Here is a 6,954-nt window from a genome sequence, read left to right on the forward strand (position 1 = left end):
TATTATGTGATTATATTTTTTATTATAGGTTTTAAAATGGTCTTTATTTAAAAAGAATCCTTTCCCGCGCTGAAACCAAGTATTTTAATACTCCCGGGCGAAAGAACTACAGTAAGTAAAGTTTTCAATAAATAAAAATAACATCCAATAGATGGAAGCATAACAGCAGCAAGTCTTGAAAATGCACTCGGTTGGTGTCAACTTGTTCATCAAGTTGTCAGCAAAAACTGCTTCTGAAACTTTTTCACATCAAGTTGACGACAAGTTTCTCAAGAAATTGGGCGACAAATTGCGGCAGTAGATTGGTCTTTTTTTCTCAGAAACTTGTAGCCAAGTTGATGCCAACAGTTACAAATTCGTAACTTGACCGCAAGTTGTTGCTAAGTTGATGGCAACTATATAGAGTTTTCAATAAATAAAAATAACATCCGCTAGATGGAAGCATAACAGAGTTGGTTTGTTAGTGGCTAGTAGAGGCGTGAGCGAGCTCGCAGTGCTGCTTATATAATATACGCGAACGTGCACTGAAGAGATTAGATTATCTCCGCACTCTGGTTCTTACTGATTTAATTATTAGTCTATTATTTATAATGACGAACTGCAATAAACGTGGCCCACCGGACAACTACCCTAAATTGTCAAAGCGCTTCAAATCAGCCGATGGATCTATTGTTACGGTAAATTAATTTACAAAATTGACAAATTTCTGCTAACCTCAATTTGATTGTTATCAACTGTTATGAAATTTAATTTATTTTATTTTTCATGGCATTAATTTATTTAGTCGACGATGAAGCGTAATTCAAAACTGAGCTCTGGTCGAAGAGGAGCAGCGTAGGATCCGGGAACTTTACCGCTCTACAGCTAAGTCGCCAGAAATGAGTGATCCGATTAGACCATGCGAACCAACCCTCGACGAGATGCCGTTATCTCGCTGCACCGTAGATCTAAATAATAAAATGCTAGGTTGTAAGTATGTTTGATTCATATATTTTATAAACTAATTATTAGTATTATTATGATAATTAACATTTTTTCTCAGCTCTTCATCTAGTGTCGCATTCCATTAGTGAAAAAAAAAGGGGATCATTGATTACAATTTATTTTTATGGACCAAGGACACCTTCAAGTCCACTGACATCAATAAATTGCCTAAAAATCCGCATTTTTTAATTTTTTTATTTATGTGTATAAAAGACTAATAAAAAATATAATAATCCAAAACTTAATTAGTTTTAAATAAAATGAAATCCACTCTTATAATTTAGATAAAAAATATGAAAGTATATCATGTAAGCAAACTATTCGTAATTTGCGCGTGCAAATTTAAATTCTAAAAAATATAAATAATGATAAAATATATTTCATACTAAACTCCACTGTAATGCGATCTGTAGACATTTACTAAACTTGGATTTAAATTCTTATGTTACAACATTATCTATATGATATAATAAACATATGGAAAGTATCTGAACAATTAATACTGGAGTACGGTTGTGCTATACTGCCGTGCTTAGGAGGAGGGCGGTAGCTTCACTTACTGCTTTTCCATATATCTAATGTTAAATTTGACGCCGACATCGTACGGATACTATAATTTAATTCTTTTCTCCCGAATACAATCAAGTTTTTAATTAATCAAAAAATTTTCAGTTGTAATAATAGGATAGCACACGGATCAATGATTTTTTATTAAGAGTAGAGTCTTTAACTACTCAGCTGACCAAAACTTTACATTTCACCGAGGTGGCACCTTGCCGCCGACATCCAACAGATACTCTAATTCTTTTCTCTCGAATACAATCAAGTTTTTAATTAATCAATAAATTTTTAGTTGTAATAATAGGATAGCACACGAATCAATGATTTTTCATTAAGAGTAGAGTCTTTAACTACTCAGCTGACCAAAATTTTACATTTTACCATACCGGCACCTTTCCGCCGACGTGTTACGGACACTATAATTTAATTCTTTTCTCCCGAATACAATCAAGTTTTCAATTAATCAATAAATTTTTAGTTGTAATAATAGGATAGCACACGAATCAATGATTTTTTATTAAAAGTAGAGTCTTTAACTACTCAGTTGACCAAAACTTTACATTTTACCGAGGTGGCATCTCGCCGCCGACATTCTACGGATAATATAATTTAATTTTTCTTTTTCAAAAATCGTCAAGTTATTAAATAATCGATAAATTCTCAAATTTAATAATAAGATTGGCAGACAAACCAATTATTTTTATTTTAATAAGATCAACAGAGTCAGTAACCCCTAAGCTGACCAAAACTTGACATTTTACCAAAATGGCATCTCGCCGCCGACATTATACGGATATTATGCCATCATGCCGCTTATTTTCTTCAATTATTTTTACTTCAATTGTTTCAGATGTTTTAGGTGCTAATGTGTTATTTAATTTAACCGGTGACTCAATCAACCAACTCCTACCAAAAGTCACATCAGACTTTTTGTCATTAATTGTCTGCAATTTAACTGCTTTAAGAATTAAAAAGCATGATCCTTTTATAAAAATTACTTTGATATCTTCATCCGTTACAGCAGAAACATTTTCTAGAACAAAATCAATTAATAAACTTACTAAATTAACAATTTTATTTATGATGATAAAACTTTAAATTAAATCTTACTTTTCTTACTTTAAGATTTTCCTTTCCTCCCCTTACAGCTCATTGTTTAAAATTCAACAGAATCTCCATTACAATAATAAGGATGGAAGATGAATCAATAATTTTTAATTAAATTGTACCAGCAGAGTCAGTAACCCCTCATATCCAATATCAGAAAATGGAATTAATCGGAAATATTCGATAAATTATACTTTAACGTAATTAGTAAGAGCTAGGATGATTTATTAATTATGACTTGCGCAAATATTTGGAAAACGAAAATAATTTTCCTAAAAAAAAGAATCTTAAAATCACAGTATTGTCATAGGCTCGGGATATGATATGTTTAAGACTAGAAAATTTTGTTTTCTTCGTAATTTTCTCATTATTTCTGCTTTGCCTGGCTTGACTAAATGTAACAAATAATTTCATCTCGATTTTGTAATATGAGTTGAGTCAATTGCGTAAAATCCTCTGTTCAAAATGTAACCAAGTGGCCCGAAAAATGCCGCGACTTTCAGAGTTAGTCATATCCAATCTTAAAAATGAAATTAATCGGAAATATTCAATTAATTATACTTTAACTTAATCATGAGGTAATAGAATAATTAAATATTTATCAATTGCGCAAATATTTGGGAAACAAAAATGATTTTCCTAGAGAAAAGAATCTTAAAATCACAGAATTGTCAAAGGCTCGGGATATGATACGTTTGAGACAATAAAATTTTGTCTTTTTTGTAATTTTATTATTATTTCCGCTTTGCCCGGCTTTATCTAATATAACGAATAATTAAATATTAATTTTGTAAAAATTAAGATAGTCAATTGCGTAAAATCCTCTGTTCAAAATGTCGCCAAGTAGCCCGAAAAATGCCGCGACTTTCAGAGTTAGTCATATCCAATCTTAAAAATGGAATTAATCGGAATTATTTAATTAATTATACTTTAACTTAATAAGTAGGTGCTAAAATAATTTCATATTTATTAATTGCGCAAATATTTGGGAAACAAAAATGATTCTCCTAGAAAAAAGAATCTTAATATCACAGAATTGTCAAAGACTCGGGATATGATACGTTTGAGACAGTAAAATTTAGTTTTTTTTTTGTAATTTTATCATTATTTTTGCTTTGCCTAGCTTTATTTAATGTAGCAAATAATTCCATATCAATTTTGTAAAAATTAAGAAAGTCAATTGCGTAAAATCCTCTGTTTAAAATGTCGCCGAGTAGCCCGAAAAATGCCGCGACTTTCAGAGTTAGTCATATCCAATCTCAAAAATAGAATTAATCGGAAATATTTAATTAATTATACTGTAACTTAATTATGAAGTGCTAGGATAACTAAATAACTATGAATTGCAAAATTTTTTGGAAAACACAAATGATTTTCCTAAAAAGAAAAATCTTAAAATCACAATATTGTCATAGGCTCGGGATATGAAAAGTTTAACACTAGAAAATTTTGATTTCTCTGTAATTTTATTATTATTCTTGCTTTGCCCGGTTGTATTTAATGTAACAAATAATTTCATTTCAATTTTGTGAAAATTAAACATGTCAATTGCGTAAAATCCTGTGTTCGTAATGTCACCGAGTGGCTCAGAAAATGCCGCGACTTTCAGAGTTAGTCATATCCAATCTTAAAAATGAAATTAATCAGAAATATTCAATTAATTATACTTTAACTTAATTATTAGGTGCTAAAATGATTTAATATTTATTAATTGCGGAAATATTTGGGAAACAAAAATGATTTGCCTAGAAAGAATAATCTTAAAATCACAATATTGTCATAGGCTCGGGACATGATACGTTTAAGACATGAAAATTTTGTTTTCTTTGTAATTCTTCTATTACTCTTGCTTTGCCAGACTAAATCCGATGACTAAATCCGATGTAATAATTCCATCTTAGGATAGTAGAGATTATGTTAGTCAATTGCGTAAACTCCTCTGTTTGAAATGTCACTGAGTTGCCCGAAAAATGCCGCGACTTTCAGAGTTAATCATATCTAATCCTAAAAACGGAATTAATCGGAATTATTTAATTAATTATACTTTAACTTAATTATTAGGTGATAGAATAATTTAATAATTATGAATTGCGAAAATATTTGGAAAACAAAAATGATTTTCCTAGAAAGTAGAATTTTAAAATCAAAATATTGTTATAGGCTTGGGATATGATACGTTTAACAGAAGAAAATTCATTTTTTTTTGTAATTTTATCGTTATTTCTACTTAGCCTGGCTTTATTTAACGTATTGGATAATTCTATATCAGATTTGTAAAAATAAATTAATTATACTTTAACTTAATTATTAGGTGCTAAATTAATTTGATTTTTATTAATTGCGCAAATATTTGGGAAACAAAAATGATGTTCCTAGAAAAAAGAATCATAATATCACAGAATTGTCAAAGGCTCGGGATATGATACGTTTGAGACAATAAAATTTCGTTTTCGTAATTTTATCATTATTTCCACTTTGCCCGGCTAAATCTCATGTAACAAATAATTCCATATTAAGTTCGTAAAATTAAGTGAGTCAATTGCGTAAAATCCTCTGTTCGAAATGTCACTGAGTGGCCCAAAAATGCCGCGACTTTCAGAGTTAGCCATATCCAATCTCAAAAATGAAATTAATCGGAAATATTAAATTAATTATACTTTAACTTAATTATTAGGTGCTAGGATAATTTAATAATTATGAATTTCGAAAATATTTGGAAAACAAAAATGATTTTCCTAGAATGAAGAATCTTAAAATCACAGAATTGTCAAAGGCTCGGGATATGATCCGTTTAAGAGAAGAAAATTTTGATTTTTCTATAATTTTATCATTACTATTGTTTTGCCCGGTTTTATTTAAAGTATTAAATAATTCTATTTCAATTTTGTAAGAATCAATTGAGTTAATTGCGTAAAATCCTCTGTTCAAAATGTTACTGAGTGACCCGAAAAATGCCTCGACTTTTAGAGTTTGTCATATCTAATCTTAAGAATGAAATTAATCGGAAATATTCAATAATTTATACTTTAACTCAATTATTAGGTGCTAGAATAATTAAATAATTATGAAATGCGAAAATATTTGGGAAACAAAAATGATTTTCCTAGAAAGAAGAATCTTAAAATCACAGTATTGTCAAATGCTTGGGATCTGATGCGTTTAAGACAAGGAAATTTCGTTTTTTGCGTAATTTTATCATTATTTCTGCTTTGCCTGGCTTTATTTAATGAAAAAAATAATTCCATATTGATTTTGTAAAAATTGATTCAGTCAATTGCGTTAAATCCTTTGTTCGATATGTCGCCGAGTTGCCCGAAAAATGCAGTGAATTTTAGAGTTAGTCATATTCAGTCTCAAAAATGGAATCAATCAGAAATATTCAGTTAATTATACTTTAACTCAATTATTAGGTGCTACAATAATTCAATAATTATGAAATGCGCAAATATTTGAAAAACAAAAATAATTTTCCTAAAAAGAAGAATCTTAATATCACAGTATTGTCATAGGCTCGGGATATGATACGTTTAAGACAATGAAATTTTGTTTTCTTCGTAATTTATTATTATTTCTGCTTTGCCTGGCTTTATTTAATGTGACAAATAATTCTGTATTAATATTGTAGAAATTTATTAAGTCAATTATGTAAAATCCTCTGTTCGAAATGTCACCGAGTGGCCCGGAAAATGCCGCGACTTTCAGAGTTAGTCATATTCAGTCTCAAAACTGGAATTAATCAGAAATATTCAGTTAATTATACTTTAACTCAATTATTAGGTGCTAGAATAATGAAATAATTATGAAAAGCGCAAATATTTGTAAAACAAAAATAATTTTCCTAAAAAGAAGAATCTTAAAATCACAGTATTGTCATAGGCTCGGGATATGATCTCGCCGCCGACATTCTACGGATACTATAATTTAATTATTTTTTCCCGAATTCGTCAAGTTATTAACTAATAAATTTTCAGTTTTAATAATAAGAATGGTAGACGAATTAATATTTTCTAATTAAGAGCAGAGTCAGGAACCCCTCAGCTCACCAAACCTCTATATTTTAATGGGGTGGCATCTCGCCGCCGATATTCTACGGACACTATAATTTAATTATTTTTTTCCCAAAATCGTAAAATAATTAAGCAATCGATAAATTTTTAGTTTTAATAATTAGGATTGCAGACGAATCAATAATTTTTGACTAAATCGTACCAGCAGAGTCAGTAACCCGTCAGTCGACCAAAACTTTATATTTCACCCTGTTGGCATCTCGCCGCCGACATTCTGCGGAAATTTAAATTTAAT

The 6,954-nt window shown here is 29.7% G+C and overlaps 1 long non-coding RNA gene across 1 annotated transcript; it reads left to right on the forward strand.

Annotated features, from left to right (window-relative positions):
* Positions 1-476: 476 nt before the first annotated feature.
* LOC123262520 lies at positions 477-1,224 on the forward strand. Its single transcript, XR_006508956.1, has 3 exons — positions 477-677; positions 785-969; positions 1,043-1,224. It is a non-coding gene; the product is annotated as an uncharacterized LOC123262520 (long non-coding RNA).
* The last annotated feature ends 5,730 nt before the right edge of the window (positions 1,225-6,954 follow it).

This window comes from Cotesia glomerata, linkage group LG4, assembly GCF_020080835.1.
Source record: "Cotesia glomerata isolate CgM1 linkage group LG4, MPM_Cglom_v2.3, whole genome shotgun sequence".
Lineage (NCBI taxonomy): Eukaryota > Metazoa > Arthropoda > Insecta > Hymenoptera > Braconidae > Cotesia > Cotesia glomerata.